We start from the raw sequence: 23,926 nt of genomic DNA on the forward strand, positions 1-23,926 counted from the left end.
AGAGACGCAGTGGGACGAGGAGAAAATTGAGTCTTTGTTTACATTGAGTACTGGGTATCTGGACGACAGATGGTGCTGTTGGGCACACCCGCAACCTGTGTAGCGATCGCTGGCGAGTTTTTACCATAGAGTTGTCTGTCGGGCAACAGAGTTGCAGCTATATAATCACCGGGTAAGTATATTCAAAAATTTATTTTATTATCAAAATAACATTTTTTGCAAGGACATACCGGTACGTCCATGGGAGTAAAGGGATGGGTTTTGTGAAACGTACCAGTACGTCCTTTGGGGGTAAAAGGGTTAAAATGTCCTGCCCGTGTCCATTTCTTTTTCTTATTAGAATATCCTCTACTTTAGTCTGCTCTCGTATCCATGTTGCTCTTTCTTTATCTCTTTGTGTTATTCCCATCATTATTCTTTCCATAGTTCTTTGAGTTACAACTAGCTTATATTCTAAGGCTTTGGTAAGGCTCCAAGTTTCTGATGCATAAATTAAACAAAATACATAATATACATATATACAGTATATATATTGTTATTAACTACATGTAATTGCATAATTATATTTATGATATATAACAGTTGAAATTTATTAATTTTAAGTCCATTATAAAAAAAAATTATTTAAGGAAACTAATAAATTTTGATGTGGTAAGTAAAAATAGTAAGAAAACTGAATCGAGAATTGTAGAGTTTAAACAACATGGAAATAATAGATCCATAAATGTGTCTGTGGTTGTCGGTTATCGTTATTCACGAGGGGTTATAGCTACGGGCAAATTACAGCAATTTAAAAAAAGAATACAGGTTTATTTATCTACTTAGCGGTTGTCAACCATCGCAGTGGGGGCTTGGGTCTTAATGCTCGCAATAGCCAAAAGATTACTTTACCTGTAAATTTAATGATTTCTCTAAGCCCATAAAAAACTGACCAGTGTTTTTCTATGCGATCTCCATTTTATTTAAGATCCTAGTGGTAAGAAGCTACTTGTTTTCAAACTGATGTCTACCCCTTTTTATTTTCCATCAGGTATTCCAGGATTACATTCGCAGCTCGGAGCACAAACCGTTCGATCCCCTGACCCACGAAAGGGGTGTGGAGACAGCTTACCGTCAGGACGTCGTCCCACGACGATGTTCTCATAGCCGTTGTGGTCAGTATAGAAGAGTATCGGTTTTAAAGCCGGAGAGGATAGGTTTAAAACTTGCAGTGGAGTTTGGGTCCTTTTGTATTAAAGCAATCCTGACCCCTTTTGACTAAGTGATCTGGGTCAGGAATAATCTTGGTAAACCACTGGCAAAAGGGAAATCTCAAAGTACTTTATTGAAGTTCGTCGCTGTAAGGGGACAGTAGTGACCTCTATAAATCTGTGTACAGTGAACCCTCGCTACTTCGCGGTTCGACCATCGCGGATTCACCACTTCGCGGATTTTTTCCATAACCCATATATATACAGTAATATATATATATATATGTATGCATGTATTTATGTATATATGTAGGTATATATATGTGTATACATATAAATATATATATATATATATATATATATATATATATACACACACACACACACACACACACATATATATATATATATATATATATATATATATATATATATATATATATATATATATATATATATATATATATAAAGTAGGAAGACGTGATGTAGTTCTAAGGGAAAAGTATGGGATATATGTCTGGGTAATAAGCAAAGCTCTACCTCCAGTTTGTCTCTTCATTATGATCAGAGATAAATGTAAACAAAACATTGGTTGCCATTTTTTATCGTGCTTTTTAGCGTGTTTAGGAAATGCATGATATAAAATCACCTTTAATATTTGTGCCTGTTTTAGTTTAGGGTACTGTAGTACATGCATTAATTGTTCTGTACATTAAAGGGTAGTTTGGTAACAGAACTACGTACAAGGGAAGGTTTTAAAAGTCTGAATATACATGTTGAATAAATAGGTAAATATGGTGTCACTACTTCGCGGATTTTCACCTATCGCGGCCGCGACTGGAACCTATCTACCGTGATAAACGAGGGTTCACTGTATTGTCTTTGTGCCTAACTTGGTGCATTGTCTCTGCACCTAACCTAGTGCATTGTCTTTGCACCTAACCTGGTCCATTGTCTTTGAACTTAACTTAGCAGGGGTCCTTCATCCTCTTGCAACTCTACATTTTATAAGTCTCAACATATGTGCCCTTCTTATTACTGCAGTTGTCATTCAACCTCGTTGAACTTGAACTTTGTAGTATACTTTACTCCTCAATTGGCCTCCCAGGCCCTGGCCCTAGATGAGGTTCCATATATCCATACTTCTGAATTATATTAAAGTCAAAAGTTCTCTACTTTAAGTCTGAGAAATTTTGGGGTATTTTTGCATTGCAATATTTCATATTTAGCCGTGGGTGAAGTAATAGATAATCTATCTCATTCTTTGTTCATTGATATAATTTTCCTTGCCAAGAGGAAGGCCAAGGTTTGGGTGGATGGATGGAGTGAAGAAAGCTCTTGGTGATAGGAGGATAGATGTGAGAGGCAAGAGAGCGTGCTAGAAATAGGAATGAATAGCGAGCAATTATGACGCAGTTCTGGTAGGCCCTGCTGCTGCTTCCGATCACCTTGGATGACTGCGGAGGTAGCAGCAGTAGGGGATTCAGCATTATGAAGCTTCATCTGTGGTGGATAATGTGGGAGGGTGGGCTGTGCCACCCTAGCAGTACCAGCCGAACTCGGTTGAGTCCCTCGTCAGGCTGGGAGGAGCGTAGAGAGGAAAGGGCCCCTTTTTTTCCATTTGTATGATGTCGGCAACCCCCAAAATTGGGGGAAGTGCCTTGGTATATGTATGATATATATATCATTATTCTCTCTCAAGGATTTCTTCTACGTCCGCAGATCCATCCGCAAGATTTCTCAGAGGAAGACATCGGCAACCTGAAGCAAGGCATCATAGATTACTTCAAGGACGGGGTCGGCACGTCGGCCGGCGTGACCTCCATCTTCTTCCAGGCGTTTGGGCAGAAGTAAGTCAACAGTTTATTAAAATTAAATGAGTTTAGAGAAGTTCCAGTCATTTGGGCATAAGTAAGTCATGATTTATAACCATGAAATAATGAGTTGAAATTGTTCATTTGAGTTAGAATATCATTACTTTGATTGAAAACAATTCTTGTTTTGTGAAAGTCAAAATTCATCATTTGTTTATTAGATTATTATTATTAAAAGGGAAGACCTTAACCAGCTTGCATGAGTCGACTCTTACAGAGCTGGCCTGATTAAATTCTAGAGGTAAAAATACTTATATTAAAACTAATAATAAAATATAAAGCAAATCGATTTAGAATATAGGATAAAAATAGATTTTTATATAAAAGCTATTAATGAAATATAAAATTATTATATAGAATATAGGATAAATAAGATTTCTATATAAAAGGCTATGGTAAATAGAAATTTAAATCTAATGTATAAAACTTTCTCAAAAAATTTTTAAATCTTGAAAACCGAAATTCCTAGAGTCTGATGAAATGTCCTATAAACTTATATCGCCAAAATATAAATATCTCTATTAAAGACTTTACAATTATGTCGTGATGTCTCAGACTCGGTATTGGTCAAATGAGGAGAAATTATTGTAAAGTCAAGTTATTGGAGTGTAGGTGTTATTATTATTATTATTATTATTATTATTATTATTATTATTACTAGCTAAGCTACAACCCTAGTTGGAAAAGCAAGATGCTATAAGCCCAAGGGCTCCAACAGAGAAAAATAGCCCAGCGAGGGAAGGAAATAAGGAAAAAAATAGACCATATAAAAAGTAATGAAAAATTAAAATAAGACATTTTACGCTACAACCCTAGTTGGAAAAGCAAGATGCTATAAGCCCAAGGGCTCCAACAGGGAAAAATAGCCCAGCGAGGGAAGGAAATTATGAAAAAAATAGACCATATAAAAAGTAATGAAAAATTAAAATATAACATTTTCAATATTTAACTTAGCCGGTGATTATATAGCTGCAACTCTGTTGCTCGAAAGACAACTCTACGGAAAAACTCGCCAGCGATCGCTACACAGGTTGCGGGTGTGCCCAACAGCGCCATCTGTCGACCAGATACCCAGTTCTCAATGTAAACAAAGACTCAATTTTCTCTCTGTCGAGGTGTCGACAAGACGTACTTTACTCGCTGTTGCTAAACTGGAGTTTTTCACATCTATTTGGTGAAGTACTATATTCTAGTTTTGAGCTTTCGCTATGCAGGTGTTTTATCTTCATCTTAAATCTTGAACTCGTTTTGGATAGATTTATTTATGGTGACAAAGAGAGTATGGACTTTCTTTCACTTTTAAATGGCCGACCCTTCCCTTAGACGGAAGTGTGTTTAGGCTTTTAGTAATTATCTTATCACGTTATAGATTTTCCTCTATATATTTTATATCTCTCCGCCTTTATTAGGCCTCTTCGATTAACTTTCCATTTATTATAAACATATAAATAAATTTTAATGTTTTGTTTATATGCGACCTTTCCTGAGAGTAGGCGGTCCTAACTTGGAAACCGAAGTTAATCAACGTTGAGCCCTTTGCAATCGTAATTAGCTTTTAAAGAGCTAAGGATTTAAAACTTTTTAAATGTAATATTTTATGAAAGAATTTCTTTGATAGTCTTCGTACTGTTTTCAAAGATGAACTAACGTTTAGTTTATTTATGCTACGCAGTTGTTGACGTTCAGGACGTTCAACATGCGCTCTATCGTTACGATAGAGAGAGAGTGTATCACGGTTTCACTTTGCAGTAAGAGTAAATCGATTCTGACGTTTTGTTCATTCTTTCTTAGCTTAAATGTTTTAAATTCTATTTTAAAGGAACTTTTTATTTGAAAAACCTTTCAGTTTTTTCCTTTAGTCAAATAACATGTTTTTTTGACGAAATATAATTGGGCTCTTCTCTTAGGTGTGAAATCAAGAGAGAAAGAGAGAGAGAGATAGAGACGGAGGGAGAGAGAGGAGAGAAAACGTTCCATTCAAGCGGGTAACGTTGTTCTCGAGTTACTCTCGTCCCTAGTCGCTGTACGGGGAGGAAGGATAAAACGTTTTTAGTTTTTTATTCTCGTCCCCAGGCTATGTGCGGTGAGAGATTGAAAACGTAGTTTATATGAACTAGTGTTTAGTCTCTTTCCCAGCCACTGATTTTTTTATCTTAAAATATGTTTTCTGTTTTTTGCTGGTATTAATGAGCTTGCATTATACGACTGATTTCGCAATTACTACCTTTTAATGAAGGTTAGAATTGCGTGTTTCAGGTAGAAATCAGTAAAAGTTTCGATTTCAGTGAAATGAGTGCAAGACAGAAAATCGAAGTGATAAAGTGATATGCGCAAAGTGTTACAGTGTTGCGTCCGAGGGTTCGTCTGTTCGTGCCTGTCGTTCACCTAGTCCGGGACCTCTTGCATGCTCCCAAGCCCAGGGGAGAAGTAATGTCAAACGACTTATGGGTTCGAGAGGCCTTGATCAACGAACAGACGTTTTCCCTCTATGGTATCGGGTGTATCTTACCAAGATCTCCCCTACCATAAGACGAGAGAGACGTTATTTCTCCTCGTCATCCGAAGGCTTTTCGCATAAGAAACCTGTCACAAGGTTTCGAAGCCCTTAAGCGAAAGTCAGTCCTTTCAGGACAGGTCCAGCGTCCTGGTTACAACCATTAGGACAGCTCTGACCCTATGCAGTCATCGGATAACTGCTCGCCGCCTAACAAAAGCGTAACACAGACTCCGAGAGTCTTTTTTTTGTTGGCAAAGTGTTGCGGTCACAGACGTTACCCTCGTCTCTTACCACAACCATTTCCGTTGATCCTTAATGGGTTGTATGGCAAGACATGCAGTATATGCTTGCCTCCCTTATGGAAGACTATTCTGCCGATTAGTCCGTTGAGTCTAGCCGTTTATCTCATCGATATCCTGGCTTTCAGCCAACCTAACGTTCCTTTGTGCTTACTGTTGACGTTGGCGTAGCTTAGTCACGTCAGTCAGGTTGTTTAGAACCACACTCGATGCAGTCTCGTGTTATTTTTCAGCCGCATTTGGACGTTAGGCCACTTGCTGATGCTCCTGTTGACGTTCAAGACGTTCACTAACAATCGGAGTTGACTTGTTTTGACGCTGTGCGTCAACCTCCGCATTCTAGAGTTGTTTTGACTGCTCAGTCTAGGCAGTCAAAGCAGTCTCGAGTGGACGCTGTGCGTCCTCACGCACCTGTTGTGGTTGACAGTTCAGTTGTTGACAGTTCACAGACTGTCAAGCAGTTACATGACGTTGCGTTCTGGTCCCCTACTAATGCACCAGTGAGTGTGGACTCTGCTTGTAAAGCATTGCCACCACGGTAGGTCTCTCCCTTGCTTGAGACTCAGCTTTTATCGGACAAGGTTCCTGTAGATGAGGAAGTTGCTGTTCCCCCTCCTACTGATATTCCCTTGAGGACTCTGTCAGATGGAGAGGAGCCTAAAGCTGCTTAGCCCCCTATGGACTTTAATTAAATCATGATGATTTTTTTAAGGATCTTTGTCCGGATCTTTTTGTAACTGCTGCTCCTCGTTCGCCTAAACGTCAGAGCTTACACTAGGCCTAGCTACTTCGAAGCCGTTGTTTTTAAGCTAGTGCTCTCTCGCTCTCCTAGAGAGCTTTACGTTGGCTAGGCAACTGGTTTTTCACCAGGAGGAGTTTGGGGGATACAGCCTTTGCTTTCCCTTCTTTTAAACTGGTTTATAGAGCGAGAGTCTGATATGACACGAGAGAAGTTCTCGGCTTGGGAGTTCATGCCTCTGCCCAGATAGACTTCTCAATTCTCGTAGACTCTCCCTGGCGCCTGGCCAGGAGACGCTCCAAGTTTTTTTACAGGTCAACTTCACAGCTGTTTTCGAGCCTTTGAAGTTTTGCTGTACAATTATGTCATGCATAACAAGGCTTTCAGGGATGGTAAGCGGTACCGCCTCAGTCGCTAACCCCGTCTGTTGCCGCACCTGCTCCCGTAGACCCTAAATGGGCTTTGCTGCAAGACATGCAGTCCAAGCTTGCGTCCTTGATAGAGGATTTTGATGCGGAGAAGGTTGCTACTGAACCTTCTGGCCAACAACCTTCCAACCGGTCGGTTGTGCGCCCTGTTGACGCTGAGGTAACCTACTCGCGTCTGCCAGTTGAGGTGGTTCCTCCACCGATGCGACCCAGTGTGGGTTGCCAGCCGCACGTTGACGTTAAGCGACGCTCGGAGGTGGTTGTTGACGTTCAGGACGTTCAACAACCAGCAGAGGTGACTTGTTTTGACGCAGTGCGTCAACCTCAGCAACCCGGTAGGGTGTTGACTGCACAACCCAGACGGTCTAGACAGTCTCGGGTTGACGCTGTGCTTCCTCGCGCACCCATGGTTGTTGACAGTTCACAGACTGTGCAGCAGTTCCATGATGTTGCGTCCGGCTCCGTCACGCATGCACCAGTGCGACCGGACTCAGCGAGCCAGACGTTGCCCACTCCGTTGCTGTTTCCTCATCAGTTTTCGGATGAGGAACACTCTGATGAGGACGTTGCTGAACAACAAGACGATCAGCCCCCAGAATAGATCAAGCCCTGCTATCCATCCAGAAGATGCTGAAGAAGGAACGCTGCTCAGTCAGGCTGTGGATGAGTCTGGTAGGGACGCTGTCATCCGTGGAACAATTTGTGTCTCTAGGAAGACTACACCTCCGTCCTCTTCAATACCATCTAGCTTTTCACTGGAAAAAGGACAAGACGCTAGAAGCGGTCTCGATCCCGGTTTCCGAAAAGATAAAGTCTTGTCTAACTTAGTGGAAGGACAATATCAACCTAAGAGAGGGTCTTCCCCTGGCTGTTCAGACTCCCAACCACGTTCTCTTCTCGGACGCATCGGACGTGGGCTGGGGCGCGACACTAGACGGTCGGGAATGCTCAGGACTGTGGAACTCGAGTCAGAGGAGCATGCATATCAACTGCAAGGAGCTGTTGGCAGTACATCTGGCCTTGAAAAGCTTCAAGTCTCTCCTTCGAGGCAAAGTGGTGGAAGTTAACTCGGACATCACCACGGCCTTGGCGTACATCTCCAAACAAGGAGGTACTCACTCACTGACGTTGTACGAGATCGCAAGGGACCTGCTCATCTGGTCAAAAGGTCAAGACATCTCCCTAGTAACGAGGTTCATCCAAGGCGACTTGAACGTCATAGCAGATTGTCTCAGTCGGAAAGGGCAAGTAATTCCAACCGAATGGACCCTCCACAAGGATGTGTGCAAGAGACTTTGGGCCACTTGGGGTAAAACCATCCATAGATCTCTTTGCAACCTCGCTGACCAAGAGGCTTCCAATCTATTGCTCTCCAGTCCCGGACCCAGCAGCAATACATATAGATGCTTTCCTCCTAGATTGGTCACATCTGGATCTCTACGCATTCCCACCGTTCAAGATTGTCAACAAGGTACTGCAGAAGTTCGCCTCTCACGAAGGGACAAGGTTGACGTTAGTTGCTTCCCTCTGGCCTGCGAGAGAATGGTTCACCGAGATACTTCGATGGTTAGTAGACGTTCCCAGTAGTCTTCCTCTAAGGGTAGACCTTCTACGTCAGCCACACGTAAAGAAGGTACTCCAAAGCCTCCACGCTCTTCGTCTGACTGCCTTCAGACTATCGAAAGACTCGAGAGCTAGAGGCTTTTCGAAGGAAGCAGCCAGTGCGATTGCTAGAGCAAGGAGAGCGTCTTCCATTAGAGTCTACCAATCGAAGTGGGAAGTCTTCCGAGACTGGTGCAAGTCAGTTTCTGTATCCTCGACCAGTACCTCTGTAGCTCAAATAGCTGTTTTTCTCTTATACATGAGAAAAGGACGAGCCCTTTCAGCTCCCACTATCAAGGGCTACAGAAGCATGTTGGCATCGGTCTTCCGGCATAGAGGCTCAGATCTTTCCAAACATAAAGATCTGCAAGACCTCCTTAAGTCTTTTGAGACCACCAAGGAGCGTCGTTTGGCTACCCCTGGATGGAATTTAGACGTGGTACTAAGATTCTTCATGTCAGACAGGTTGGAGCCGTTACAATCAGCCTCCCTGAAAGATCTCACTTTAAAGACTCTTTTCCGGGTATGCTTAGCCTCGGCTAAAAGAGTCAGTGAGATTCATGCCTTCAGCAAGAACATCGGATTTTCGTCAGAAAAAGCCACTTGTTCGCTACAACTTGGTTTTCTAGCCAAATAATGAGCTGCCTTCTCGGCCTTGGCCTAAATCTTTCGATATCCCCAGCTTATCGGAGATCGTAGGCAATGAACTAGAAAGAGTCTTATGCCCTGTTAGAGCTCTTAAGTTCTATTTAAAGCGTACTAAACCTTTACAAGGCCAATCTGAAGCTTTATGGTGTTCAGTTAAGAAACCATCCTTGCCTATGTCAAAGAATGCTTGGTCAGACTTTATCAGATTGTTAATACGAGAAGCTCATTCACATCTGAGTGAGGAAGACCGAACTTTGCTTAAGGTGAAGACGCACGAAGTTAGAGCTGTAACAACTTCCGTGGCCTTTAAGCAAAATATATCTCTGCAAAGTATAATGGACGCAACCTATTGGAGAAGCAAGTCAGTGTTCGCGTCATTTTACTTGAAAGATGTCCAGTCTCTTTACAAGAACTGCTACACACTGGGACCATTCGTAGCAGTGAGTGCAGTAGTGGGTGAGGGCTCAACCACTACAATTCCCTAATTCCTTATCCTTTTAATCTGTCTCTTGAAATGTTGTTTTTTTATGGGTTGTCCGGAAGGCCTAAGAAGCCTTTCGCATCCTGGTTGATTTGGCGGGTGGTCAAAGTCATTTCTTGAGAGCGCCTAGATTAGGGGTTTGATGAGGTCCTGTTGTATGGGTTGCAACCCTTGATACTTCAGATCCTAGGGGTCGATCAGCATCCTAAGAGGATCGCGAGGCTCCGTAAGGAAGACGTACTTAAAAGGCAGAGTAATTGTTCAAGTCGACTTCCTTACCAGGTACCTATTTATTTTGTTTTTGTTATTTTGATAACTTCTAAAATGAAATAAAAAACTCTTAGCTCATAAAAGTGTAAACATATATTACTGGTCTCTACCCACCATCCTGGGTGTGAATCAGCTATATAATCACCGGCTAAGTTAAATATTGAAAAATGTTATTTTGATTATGAAATAAATTTTTGAATATACTTACCCGGTGATTATAAATTAAATGACCCTCCTTTCCTCCCCAATAGAGACGCAGTGGGACGAGGAGAAAATTGAGTCTTTGTTTACATTGAGAGCTGGGTATCTGGTCGACAGATGGCGCTGTTGGGCACACCCGCAACCTGTGTAGCGATCGCTGGCAAGTTTTTCCGTAGAGTTGTCTGTCGAGCAACAGAGTTGCAGCTATATAATCACCGGATAAGTATATTCAAAAATTTATTTTATAATCATAATAACATTTTTAAGCTACAACCCTAGTTGGAAAAGCAAGATGCTATAAGCCCAAGGGCTCCAACAGGGAAAAATAGCCCAGCGAGGGAAGAAAATTAGGAAAAAAATAGACCATATAAAAAGTAATGAAAAATTAAAATATGACATTTTAAGCTACAACCCTAGTTGGAAAAGCAAGATGCTATAAGCCCAAGGGGTCCAACAGGGGAAAATACCCCAGCGACGAAAGGAAATAAGAAAAAAAAATAGACTATATGAAAAGTAATGAACAATTATAATAAGACATTTTAAAAAGAAAAGGCTCCAACAGGGAAAAATAGCCCAGTGAGGAAAGCAAATAAGGAAAAAAATAGACTATAAGAAGTAATGAACAATTAATATAAGATATTTTAAAAAACGTTTTATTCTGATTTCAGAGAACCGGGTCCGGAAGATATCAAGTTTGAGCATCTGTGGGGGGAGGAGTACATCACCGAGACGGTCCTCGGCAAGACGTTCCGCATCTCCTGCGAGTCCTTCTTCCAGGTACATAACGCCCGAGAGATATCTCTGCGCGTTGACTCGTTGATTACAATTGTTGAGATGGGACGAGTCATAATTGTCCATACAGGTTCTTGGCTTACAAATTTAATGGGTTTTAAGAAGCCGGTTGTATGTCAAATTGCTTGTAGATATCTTCTTCTTTGTCTTCATTTTTTCCCACTTCTATGTGGGGTCGATGTTTCTGGTCAGCTTTCTCCATCTACCTCTGTCCCACACCCCATCACCGGTTAATCCCTTTGATCGAAGGTCATCCTTGATACAGTCCATCCACCTTCGCTTTGGTCTCCCTCTCCTTCTCGTTCCCTGTACCTCCATTTTCATCACTCTCCTCCCAATATACTTTTCATCTCTTCTCATGACATGACCGTATCACCTCAGTCTACTTTCTTGGATCTTATCTGATAGTTCTCTAACTCCTGTGGTACCCCTAATTACCTCATTCTATATCTTATCTCTCCTTGTCACCCCTCACATCCATCTCAACATTCTCATGCTGCGTTACACTTGACTGGCATAAAGTGCAAAGACACGACTAATGAATAACACTGTATACAGATATAATTGTAGATATAATTTTATTAAATTTTGGCTTAGGGTAGGCCTAATCTGAATTCCATGCCTATGATTTCCAGCTGCATAATTCAACGAAGAGTCCCGTTTTACACGAATTAAATTTCAGGTTATTGAATTATCATTTTGCTGACTATATTAACCCTTTTACCTCCAGCCTATTTGGAACTTTCCAACCCTTAACCCCTAGGGGTTATTTTTTATTCAAGCACATTTTGCAGCATATATTTTTCAAATTGCTCTAACAGCCTTAATTTTTGTCATAGAGAGGTCAGGTTGGTCTCATTCTCTTGGAAAATGCCTGAAATTTCTCCAAAAAATTATAAAAAAAAAAAAAAATTGTAAATAGCAATTTTTTGCAAGGACTTACCGGTACATCCATGGGGGTAAAGGGATGAGTTTTGTGAAACGTACCAGTACGTCCTTTGGGGGTAAAAGGGTTAAATTATGTAATATTCTTTTATTCCATTATACAAGATCTGGGATTTAATGATTTCAGTTTGATTCGAGTTTATATCTCCGAATGGTTCTAAGTTGAGTACCTTAACCCTTTTACCCCTAATGGACGTACTGGTACGTTTCACAAAACTCATCCTTTAACCCCCATGGACGTACCGGTACGTCCTTGCAAAAAGCTGCTATATGCATTTTTTTTTCTTGCGTGTTTTTGATAACTGTATGAGAAAACTTAAGGCATTTTCTAAAATAATGAGACCAACCTGACCTCTCTATGACAAAAATTGAGGCTGTCAGCGCGATCTTAAAAAAATATAATGCGAAACGTGCTTGAAAACGGAAAACGCCTCTGGGTTAAGGGTGGGAAGGTTCCAAATAGTATTGGGGGTAAAAGGGTTAATTGTATACATCTATTACTCTCCTCATGACGAGAATAAACAATTTCAGGTCAACACCGAAGGATGCGAAGCGCTGTACGAGACCGTGGCGTCCTTCTCCGAATTGGACGGCACCTCCGTAATCCTCGACATCTGCTGCGGCACGGGCACCATTGGAGTTTCTCTGGCTGACGTAAATTCGTCTGTCCCTTTTTTTGAGGTTGTGTTATCCCAGTTTAACTTTTGTTATTTAGGTTATAAATCAAAGAATTATCAAGGGTTGGTCATTGTAAATCAAAGAATTATCAAGGGTTGATCATTGTAAATCAAAGAATTATCAAGGGTTGGTCATTGTAAATCAAAGAATTATCAAGGGTTGGTCATTGTAAATCAAAGAATTATCAAGGGTTGGTCATTGTAAATCAAAGAATTATCAAGGGTTGGTCATTGTAAATCAAAGAATTATCAAGGGTTGATCATTGTAAATCAAAGAATTATCAAGGGTTGGTCATTGTAAATCAAAGAATTATCAAGGGTTGGTCATTGTAAATCAAAGAATTATCAAGGGTTGGTCATTGTAAATCAAAGAATTATCAAGGGTTGGTCATTGTAAATCAAAGAATTATCAAGGGTTGATCATTGTAAATCAAACAAATATCAAGTTTTGTTCATTGTAGACCAAAGAAACATCAAATTTTGGTCATTGTAAATCAAAGAAACATCAAATCTTGGTCATGGATAGTCAAAAAAACATCAAAATTTAGTCAGTTTAAATCAAAGAAACATCAAATTTTGGTCATTGTGAATCAAAGAAACATCAAATCTTGGTCATTGTAAATCAAAGAAACATCAAATAATGGTCATTGTAAATCAAAGAAACTTCTTTAATACTCAATCATTTTTTTCATAACTCGTTAGGAATTCTTAGTCAAGTTTTGGATAGGCATGAATTTTGCTTGATTGGTTTGCCACTGTATTCTTATCTTGACTCTTATAGAGAACAATTAATGTCACTGAGACAGGCATTATCTTCAATCAAATAATAAGGATATGTTTATTGAAGCCATTTTTCAATTGTAATCTTTCCCCATACGTGATCTTGTTTTCCCCATTCCCTCTTCAGCAATGCTTGAAAGTCTACGGCATCGAAATGGTCAAGAAAGCTGCTGAGGACGCCAGGCACAACGCAGACTTGAACGGCCTGGACCACGTCGCCATTTACACCGGGAAGGCGGAAGTGAACATGAACGCGGTGCTGGCGCAGTGCGCTAAATACAAGACAGTCGGCGGCGTCGATCCGCCACGAGCCAGGCTGCGTGAGTCATTGGATTTTGTTATTCCGATTTATTGCTGCTATATCTCAGGAAGTCTCACAGGATTATAATACAGGAGAAGGGTTCCCAGCCCCCTCATCCCGTCCCTTTTAGTCTGTCTGCTAAAGAAGGTGATGAATGCAAGAGTTAATGGGAGAAGTACGAGAGGAAGGCCAAGGTTTGGGTGGATGGATGGAGTGAAGGAAGCTCTGGGTGATAGGAGGATAGATGTGAGAGAGGCAAGAGAGCGTGCTAGGAATAGGAATGAATGGTGAGCGATTGTGACGCAGTTCCGGTAGGCCCTGCTGCTTCCTCCGGTGCCTTGGATGACAGCGGAGGTAGCAGCAGTAGGGGATTCAGTGTTATGAAGCTTCATCTCTGGTGGATAACGGGGGAGGGTGGGCTGTGGCACCCCTAGCAGTACCAGCCAAACTTGGTTGAGTCCCTTGTCAGGCTGGGAGGAACGAAGAAAGGAGAGGTCCCCTTTTCTGTTTCATTTGTTTGATGTCGGCTACCCCCGAAATTGGGGGAGGTGCCTTGTTATATGTATGTATGTATATCTCAGGATATTTCAAGACTCATTTGGTCTTTGAGAAATTATTAATTCCAATAATGATATGATGTTAAATGCGTATGAAACCTGAGAATTTGTTTATGAAGCTGAATTAACTCCTTTGTGAGAATTATTTTTATTACCTCTGCCAAGTAGGTTGTAAAGAGACCTGCTTTTGTATTTATATTCGTTTGTCTGAACAGGAATACGTCAGAACTTCTTGCCAGATTTTCGCCTGATTTTAACAACGTATGGATGTTACGCTATGCAAAAACCCATTAAATTTACTAGATTCTAGTTATTGTTAGTGATATACTGTGGATTCAATCAGGGTCAACATATGAAAAAGAGAAGCTTGGTCTATAGACTTGAGTAAAATATTGACTTTCTTCATTGGCAAATTACTATAAAGTAGATTAATTCACATTTAACATATCAAAAAGAGAAGCTTGGTGTGTAGATGGTAGTAAAATATTGACAATCTTCATTGGCAAATTATTATAAAGTAGATTAATTCACAATTAACATCAAAAAGAGAAAGCTAAGTCTATAGACTTGAGTAAAATATTGACAATCTTTATTGGCAAATTACTATAAAGTAGATTAATTCAAATTTAACATATTAAAAAGAGAAAGCTTAGTCTATAGACGGTAGTAAAATATTGACAATCTTCATTGGCAGAGGTCTATAATCACTTGACTTCTCTGGTTTATATTTAGTATGATGTGGCCATCTACATCCAGTAAAAATTTATATCCTAACAAAGTGTCAATCTCCCAACAGCCGAGAGTGTGATCAGAGCGCTCCGCAAGTGCGAGAACATGGATCGGCTAATCTACACGTCGTGCGATCCCGACGGTGCCTTCAAGAATTTCGTGGATCTCTCTCGACCGAAGAGCAAAAATTATAAAGGAGAATTTTTCGTTCCAATCGGGTGAGTCTGTTAACTAATTCGAATTGTCTTTAATAGAAATATTTTCTTTGTCAAGAGAAGAAATTTTCGTCTATTTATGCCCGGATTTTATAGTAATAAACTGTAATAATAATAATAATAATGATAATCTCAAATATAAAGGTTCTTTTTCCTCTTCAAATGGAAGAGCTGATCTTCAATTTTTTTCATGTAACCGCACCGTTCTCACCATATATAAATTATAGATGATTTTTTCTGTCTACCTCCCAAAATTGAAGGAATTGCCATGGTAGATAGAATACATGGTTTTAAAATGTTAGCTTTCAGTACCATAGAATTTTTTAAAATTTTCTTTATTTCTTATCTTATTGTTGATTGGATAATATAATTTCTTAATGGCTATGGACAACCGATTTACAATATATATTTCATGCATCCAAATTGATTTTAAGATTGCTTAATGAAAGAGATTGAAGTATTTTTTCTAATTTAGAGGTTCGATAAGCGGGCATAAATCACCCGTCGGTCGAGCATATTCGCACACAAATACAAACCTTGTGTTTTATTCGTGCCATAACTTGAGCAAAGGGAGAATGTGACTGGTGGTAGCTTAGTTGGACTGTTGGAAACCCAAACTTAGTGGTTCCAAAGTTCGATCTCCACTCGGGGCTTCGTCGCCGAGAAGCAGAAATTCACTTCCCGGGAACGAGGGTCACATGTAAATGTGTAAAGTCTTTTTCTTCTTTATCTACAGCCTTTACCCCTCTCTTTGTGCGGTCGCTGTTTCGTGTAAGCCTTCTCCGTTCTCTAATATCATGAGCATTCATTTCTCTTAGTCATTTTTCCCTCTCATATCATTTACTATTTGTCTTTCCTTCTTAACTGTCGCCTTCCTCTCCTTCCCCCCATCCACCTCCGTGTCCATGACCCTCGACATGCATACTTATGTAATTTGAATCAACTCGACGATCTATGCTTTGCTGCTATAACCGAGGAGCTCCATTTAGGCCTTTCTATTGCTCTTTGGTAGACCATAAGCATTGGCTACGCTACTAGAGTGCAAATACAAGACGTATATAATGAGCTACGCTTTGCCGCTGTAGCTGAGAAGGATCATTTAGGCCTTTTCATTGCTCTTTGGTGATTGGCGGACCATAAGCATTGGCTACGTTACTAGGACACCAGGTAAAGGTGTATATAATGAGTTATTGGATTTCAATCACAATTTCTTCCTCGTGCTCTTTAGGCATTTCTTTTGAAGGAAAGTAGTTGCCGGTAATTCAAGAATGCATTTGGGTGTGTATAATTGTTTGATCTTCATTGGAAGTTTTGATTTTACCGCTTTATGGGTGTATTTGGTTGACAGTTAGTGGAAGGGGTTCTTTAGCATTTGTAACTAGTGTTGGAGGTCCTTTGCTTTTTCTCTTCTGTTTCCTTTTATCTCTTCCTACATGACTGGGAGGAGCGTAGAGAGAAAAGGTCCACTTTTGTTCATTTTTTTTTATTTCTGCTACCCCTTAAAATTGGGGGAAGTGCCTTGGCAAATAGATAGAGATGCATGACTGTGCAAAAACCCCCGACTTTCCTATTCCATTTTGCCTTTCTCATTTTGAGAATCAAACTCAGAACTGGGGAGCTTAGATATTCAATCCACTTGATCATTTCCCTTGACAAAGATTCTTTTTGATTAGGCATATGTATATGAACTAACATTATCAGAAGCAGCATCGCAAGATACAGATGGCTTCATTAATTCCGGTACACTTTTTGGGAAGCTAGGGAGACCTGATAGCCTTACATTTGTAGCAGGTAACGCTGTCATTAGCTCAAAAGAAACTATTGGCAATACAGTACTGCTTGTAAAATAAAGTTGCTACGCTTGTAAACATGCTGTTAAATGCATTTTTATTAATTTTACTAAGTACTGTATAGAAAAATATTGTAGTTTAACAGTACTTTGTGAAAATAATAAAAATAATTCTTTTCTTGTTTACAAGCTCAGCGATTTTATAGGCAGCGTTTCTAGCAATATAATTAAGAAGCCCAAATGATATTGGTAATTGCCAAGGAATAATATTTCATCATGTTGTGTTTATGTCATGATGATTGGCGACGTGGGTAGTGATCTGCAAAGGTAGTACTGTACATATTGTCCTCGTTCTCTTACGATTCTTCGCTTAATACTTACAAGACAACCGAGATTTCAACATGATCCGGGTAATGCATTGGATACCCAGTTGTCATCTGGATTCACACACATTCTTGACGACTTAAGCTTGAATCACACTAGGCTTTTTTCCGCCTGCAGCGAGTCGTTGCTGCCGAAAATGGGAAACCAGGAGCTTTTTGCTCGTGATTTTGGCTTCCCAACTGGGTAGGAAGCAGCGAGCATAAATCCCAAGCATGACTGGATGTAACTAAACAAGATGGCTGCTGCAAATAGGACATGACCTTGCTTGGCAATCTTGAGGCCAACAAGCCTCAAGAGATAATGAAAATCTGCTTTGTTCATCCTGTGGTAATTGTAGAATTCTTAAATTCACATAATGTTCCGAGAATACATATTACTGCAACTGTTGTAAAATTTTTGGGTGCCACGATGATATCAGCTGATCGGTTTTGTTTACACTTTCTCCTATTTCCTCCTCAAACTGCGAGATCGTTGTGTGATTTCTACAACACTTTCGCTCGCGAGCATCGGCTGGAGGTTGGTGGGAACCTAAAGCAAGAAATGAATAGTGTGATTCCCGCATTAGCAACATGGTTTCCTCTCCAAGTAAGCGAGAGCATAATACAACATGATAATTCCTACATGACTTACCTTCAACATAGAAAAATATTAAGGAAATTCTAGCATGAACAGGAATACTATAAAGTATTTGCTTAATGTAAAATAAGTTTTTTTCTAATCAACCTGAACACATCAATATCAGAAAACTTTTTTATATCATTGCCTCAACCCAAGAATTATTTTTTAAATGCTCTCGTCCTTGGCATCACTAGGCTCTTCCTTTTGCCATCAACTTATTGAAGTGATTTCCTCGTATCTCGATCACAAATCAACCAGATGCAGGTTTTTGTATATACTACTGTGTGATCAACAATACCACATTGGATCCTTCTCTCTGGTTACGTCTCAATTTCCCTTTGCTACACATACACAGAATTTTCTTGCCTATTCATACATTTATCTTTCCTCATACATCTGACAACACTTGCCTAACAATTCCTCTTTCAAGGTGTTGAATACAGCACTATAATTATTCAGCGGCAACTTTCCTCTTGATAAGAGTAGAAGAGACTCTAGCTATGGCAAGCAGTTTTTCTAGAAAGACACTCCAAAATCAAACCATTGTTCTCTAGTCTTGGGTAGTGCCATAGTCTCTGTACCATGGTCTTCCACTGTCTTGGTTTAAAGTTTTCTTACTTGAGGGTACACTCAGGCATACTATTTTATCTGTTTTCTTATTTCCTTTCCTTGGGATATTTTCTCTGTTGGAGCTCTTAGGCTTATAGCATCCCGTTTTTCCAACTAGGGTTGTAGCATAGCTATTAATAATAATAGTAATTCAGATTAGGTATTGTTGCTTTTAATGACTGTAACAATTTATTACCTTCAGGATGAAAATTAATCTTCTGGATATCTTGATAGCGTTTATAGTTGTATTTGAAGTTATATATGAATGTTTTTTGTACAACAAGGGGTTCTTAAATACTGCAAAGTCAAATTGGATGTTGTTAATATTATTATTACTAGCTATGCTACAACCGTAGTTGGAAAAGCAAGATGCTACAAGCCCAAAGGCTCCAACAAGGAAAATAGCCCAGTGAAGAAAGGAAATGAACAGGTTCTCGAGAAGGTTATTATTGGATGTTGTTAATATTATTATTACTAGCTATGCTACAACCGTAGTTGGAAAAGCAAGATGCTACAATCCCAAAGGCTCCTACAAGGAAAATAACCCAGTGAAGAAAGGAAATGAACTGGTTCTCGAGAAGTTTATTAATCTTTTGGTCAGAAGTTTTTGGAACTGTAAAAAGGATTTGATGTCACAGATATTTTCATTTAATTTCATTGATTTTTTTCTTATTGAAATGCCGAAGGTCGTTTTTCACATGACCTTTGGAACGTAGTACTTTTGTTTTTGAATTATGAAAAAGAGATTGAAGTATTTTTCGCATGGGTGACAGTCGCTCATTACGACGATGCCGTCTTCCTGTGAGTTTAATAACCATGCTAAATGCATTACTGTTATAACAATGTACTTTGACTGCATGTCAGAGTTAATTTCTGTACTAAAGGCATGGTAATGTCTGGCCATACTTCAATTCATCGGTATTTGTATAGATATCTGTTTGAGGCTCGAGGTGAGGATGGTAGGTTCATCCTTGCCAAGATTTTTGCACGTGATGTGTCCTACTATGTGAGCGGCATTTTTATATTAGTGAACCCTCGTTTATCGCGGTAGATAGGTTCCAGACCCGGCCGCGATAGGTGAAAATCCGCGAAGTAGTGACACCATATTTACCTATTTATTTAACATGTATATTCAGACTTTTAAAACCTTCCCTTGTACGTAGTACTGTTAACAAACTACCCTTTAATGTACAGAACACTTAATGCATGTACTACAGTACCCTAAACTAAAACAGGCACAAATATTAAAGGCGATTTTCTATCATGCGTTTCCTAAACACGCCAAAAAGCACGATAAAAAATGGCAACCAATGTTTTGTTTAAGTTTCTCTGATCATAATGAAGAAACAAACGCATTTACTGTACACATCTGTGTATAGGTTAGTTTTTGCATCGATTATATTGATTATTCAGTACAGTATGTTGATTTTGTTATTACCAATATGTATATATATATATGGGTTATGAAAAAAATCCGCGAAGTGGGGAATCCGCGATGGTCGAACCGCGAAGTAGCGAGGGTTCACTGTACTTCAGCAGCAGGTCTTCTGAAAACTATTTAAACTTTTATAATGACATTGTAACTTTTATGGTTTTAATTGAATTCTCTTTCATTTTTCATATATAATAAATGCTATGGGTGCCAATGACCTTAGGTATCAGGATGCCAGAAAACTTTCAATCAATCAATTATCAATTCATCGTGATCTATCAATACGAAAGTATTGAAATTGAATCGTCGGGAAATTCTCGTGAGAGATTGAAGTATTTTTATCGTAAGTATTCTTCCTTTGGAAGGTCTGGATATTAATTTATTATTATGAAGTGAAAAGGCCAGATATTCTGAATATTAATGTATTATTATAAAGGGAAAAGGTCGAATATGTTTTTGAAAACCTCATATCCGACCGGGATTTGGTCTCATTTGGAAATAAATGTCAAAAAAAGGAACTGATTTTCTTTAATATGACAGAAAACTCATTAATCAATCAATGCCTGAAATTAGGTTTATATTTTTGTAATATTTTGTTAAAATGGAAGTTGAAATGTTTAAAAAAAATTATTAAGAGATTGAAGTATTTTTTTTAAACGATATTTGTGTATTTTAAGAAATCTTATTACCAAGAGATTGAAGTATTTTGAAAGAGATTGAAGTATTTTATTTGAAAAGAGGCAAATATGATGTATTTTAAGAATATCATAATGAGATTAAAGTTTTTTTTAGAGTCAAACAATATTAGTGAATTTTAAGAAATATCACATTGAGGTTGAAGCATTTTAAAGAGGAGATGAAAGTCTTCTTTTTAACCCTGGAAAGGTATGCGACCCCTACAGCATTTTCAAAACCTGTTTTTTCCCCATAAATCATCAGCTGTCTCGAATATGGAAGTGATCGACCTGCAAGGGGTGACTAGTCTACATGCCATTGTCTGCTTTAGGACTGATTTTCGTCTAACTTCCCTCCTTCCCCGTTTTTTTACCCCCCCCCCCCCCCCAGGGGTCGACCTCGACCCTGAAATAACTTTAAAGGGGTAAGTGATCAAACAGCAAAGTTATTACATAATTATAAATTGTCGAACAGTGTTGATACTTGTTTGGTTCTTTATAGTTGGAAAGTGTGGGTGGATGGTGTGTCTACCACTTGCATGACATTGGTTTTGGCTTAGATGCCATATATTGCCATGAGGTCCATTTTCCCTTAAATGCTAATTTCTGAATTTTTTATTTTTTGCAAATTTCTGATTTTTTTTCTATTTATTTTGAATTTATCTTCAATAATGGCCAGCAGGCAGTATTCCCTCGGCATGTATGTCATCAACATACTTCTAATGGAGTTAAAAAGAGATGTTGATGATAATATGGAGCTTGCATACCCATTCTTCTGACCAATGCTCTTACTTCCTGAACTCAGTCAGGTCTGATACTTCACCCGTCTCCTTTCTCTAAGATACTCCCAAGTTTTCCTACAAGATTGGCCATTATTATTTGTTTACAGTATCTACGATGTTTCTTATCCACTTTTCTTCCTTCCTCTGTCACGTCAAAAGCATTTCGATCTTTGAGATACTGTACCACTGTTTTGTCTCCAGCCTTCAGATGCTTGTGTAGCAGAACCTTGGGTACTTTTAATTTTTAATATTCTTGTTGTTTGCTTCCCTTTAGCGATCCTTTTCAATCTGACTTACCTGTTCATACTTTAGCTTGAAGAGTTAATCATCTATAGTGACCCTTTTCAAACTGACTTACCTGTTCATACTTTTGCTTGAAGAGTTAATCATCTATAGTGACCCTTTTCAATCTGACTTACCTGTTCATACTTTTGCTTGAAGAGTTAATCATCTATAGTGACCCTTTTCAATCTGCCTTACCTGTTCATGCTTTTGTTTTAGTTAATCATCTATAGTGACCCTTTTCAATCTGCCTTGCCTGTTTCTTAAGAGTTAATCATCAACAATTTTGTACTTAGAGATAATTATATTCCTTATCTATTTTTATTCTTTCATTTAGCTTTTCATCAATGAAGAGTTTATTCTATCAAGATGAGGTTTTCAAAATGCATGAGTTCACAGCTTCTATCTATATTTTTCAACTTTACCACACTAGTTTTCAGTCTGCAAAGGAACCTATAAATGTTGGTCTAACTGGTGAGGGACCGATGGTCGTTGTTCTATCACGCCCCAGTATCTATACCGACACTCATTGAGTGAGCGAGCTGGGTTAATTCCTGGCATTCCATGCATTCTTTTTTTCTCTGGTATATTTAGCAATTTTTATGCCTTAGAAATGGTGCTTTAAGGTGCATTTCACGGAGCGACACAGGTCGAGCCCAGAAATAGATTTTTCCTTCGTCAAAATCCCTTTATATATTTTGACAAGTAACCTTATGTGGTTATGGTTATGAGTTTGTATGAAAATCTGTCGTTGAAACATATTGTTTTGAAACATATTGTTTTGCGGATACTACCATGAGATTATTTTCTTTTAACTTTCATTATTGATTAAAATCATAAGTAAGGGTATTTCTAAGTGAAAATTTAATAAGGTAATTGTCTATCAGTTTCATTTAGCAGTTTATAACCTAAATATAAATTCCCATTTAATGCAAAATTTATATTTATATCATCAATTATCTAATTTATATTTAGTGATCTATGCTATCATAGTCATGAGTAGTTTTCTTCTCACTATTGTCAAGTGCTGGTCATCATATCTAGAAACTTAGCTTCTACACTGAAGGTGTAATTGTTAACTATTTGAAATTAAGAATGAATAATGATGCAATTTTACCCAAACAGGAGGACGAAGGAAGTGGCGACGAAGCCGATGCATCGCAGGTTACAGGTTATGGCACCTGGCAGAGCGTGTCGGGAAAACGCCGGAAGGAGATGTACCAGCCGTACGTCAATCCGCGTCACCAGTACGTCGAGGGGTCGGAGTAAGCGGCCGGGAGATCCTACGGCGGCGGAGCGAGATCCATGATGGGGGAAGCATCTGGGAGCTTAATGGGCCAGTATCCCATGGATGACAGGAGGCCACAAATGCAGGGGCAAAATTTCGACAGATACTTTAACAACGCACCGAACAGTGTTTGAACGACTCGGATCGGGCTATGACCAGATGCAAGGCAACAGAGATCCGTACGCCAGAGACCCAATGGATGCGTACAGGAGAGACCTTTGGGCCCTTACGGTGTAACAGTGATGGATCCTTATAGGGCCCCGGCAGGCCCCTACGGCAGGACGCCTGCCGACCCGTATCGGCTTAGCAGAGAAGACTACGATACCCAAGATATGTCTTCGCAGCGTAGCTCAGGACTCGGAATGTACCGCAGAGACTACATAAGTTACCGATTTTGATTTAAGAATTCCATGTATAAAATTTACAGCTTAATTTTACGTTAAACTTTAGGCTTCAGCCTTGTTCTTAATGGGATCTTTTACCCATGTGAATAGTTAGGTTAGCTTTTATTTTATAATAGTTTACCTTTGATAGAACAGTTTAAAGATGATAGAAACAGTATCTTTGAGAAAGATAAACAAAATAATACTTAGATTGTATTATCATCGGTAAATGTTCCATCATTTGCTTTCGTGAGCACGAAGATAATTTTATGAACTCATCGTCACTTACGTTTAGTCATTACTTTTACTTTATTAAGTGAATAAATATAAAATAGTATCTAATGTAAGAAATTATTCCAGTAAAATAATATTCTCAGGTTTAACGTTTTATTACAAAGTTGCCTTATTTTAATTATGACAAGAAAGACCATGGTTTAAGTTCACTATGAACTATAGAATT

At 39.1% G+C, this 23,926-nt stretch overlaps 1 pseudogene; it reads left to right on the top strand.

Annotated features, from left to right (window-relative positions):
* The window catches only part of LOC137637282 (tRNA (uracil-5-)-methyltransferase homolog A-like), a 49,779-nt pseudogene extending 26,022 nt beyond the window's left edge, over nt 1-23,757 (top strand).
* The last annotated feature ends 169 nt before the right edge of the window (nt 23,758-23,926 follow it).

Source organism: Palaemon carinicauda, unplaced genomic scaffold (assembly GCF_036898095.1).
Source record: "Palaemon carinicauda isolate YSFRI2023 unplaced genomic scaffold, ASM3689809v2 scaffold63, whole genome shotgun sequence".
NCBI classification, from domain to species: Eukaryota; Metazoa; Arthropoda; class Malacostraca; order Decapoda; family Palaemonidae; genus Palaemon; species Palaemon carinicauda.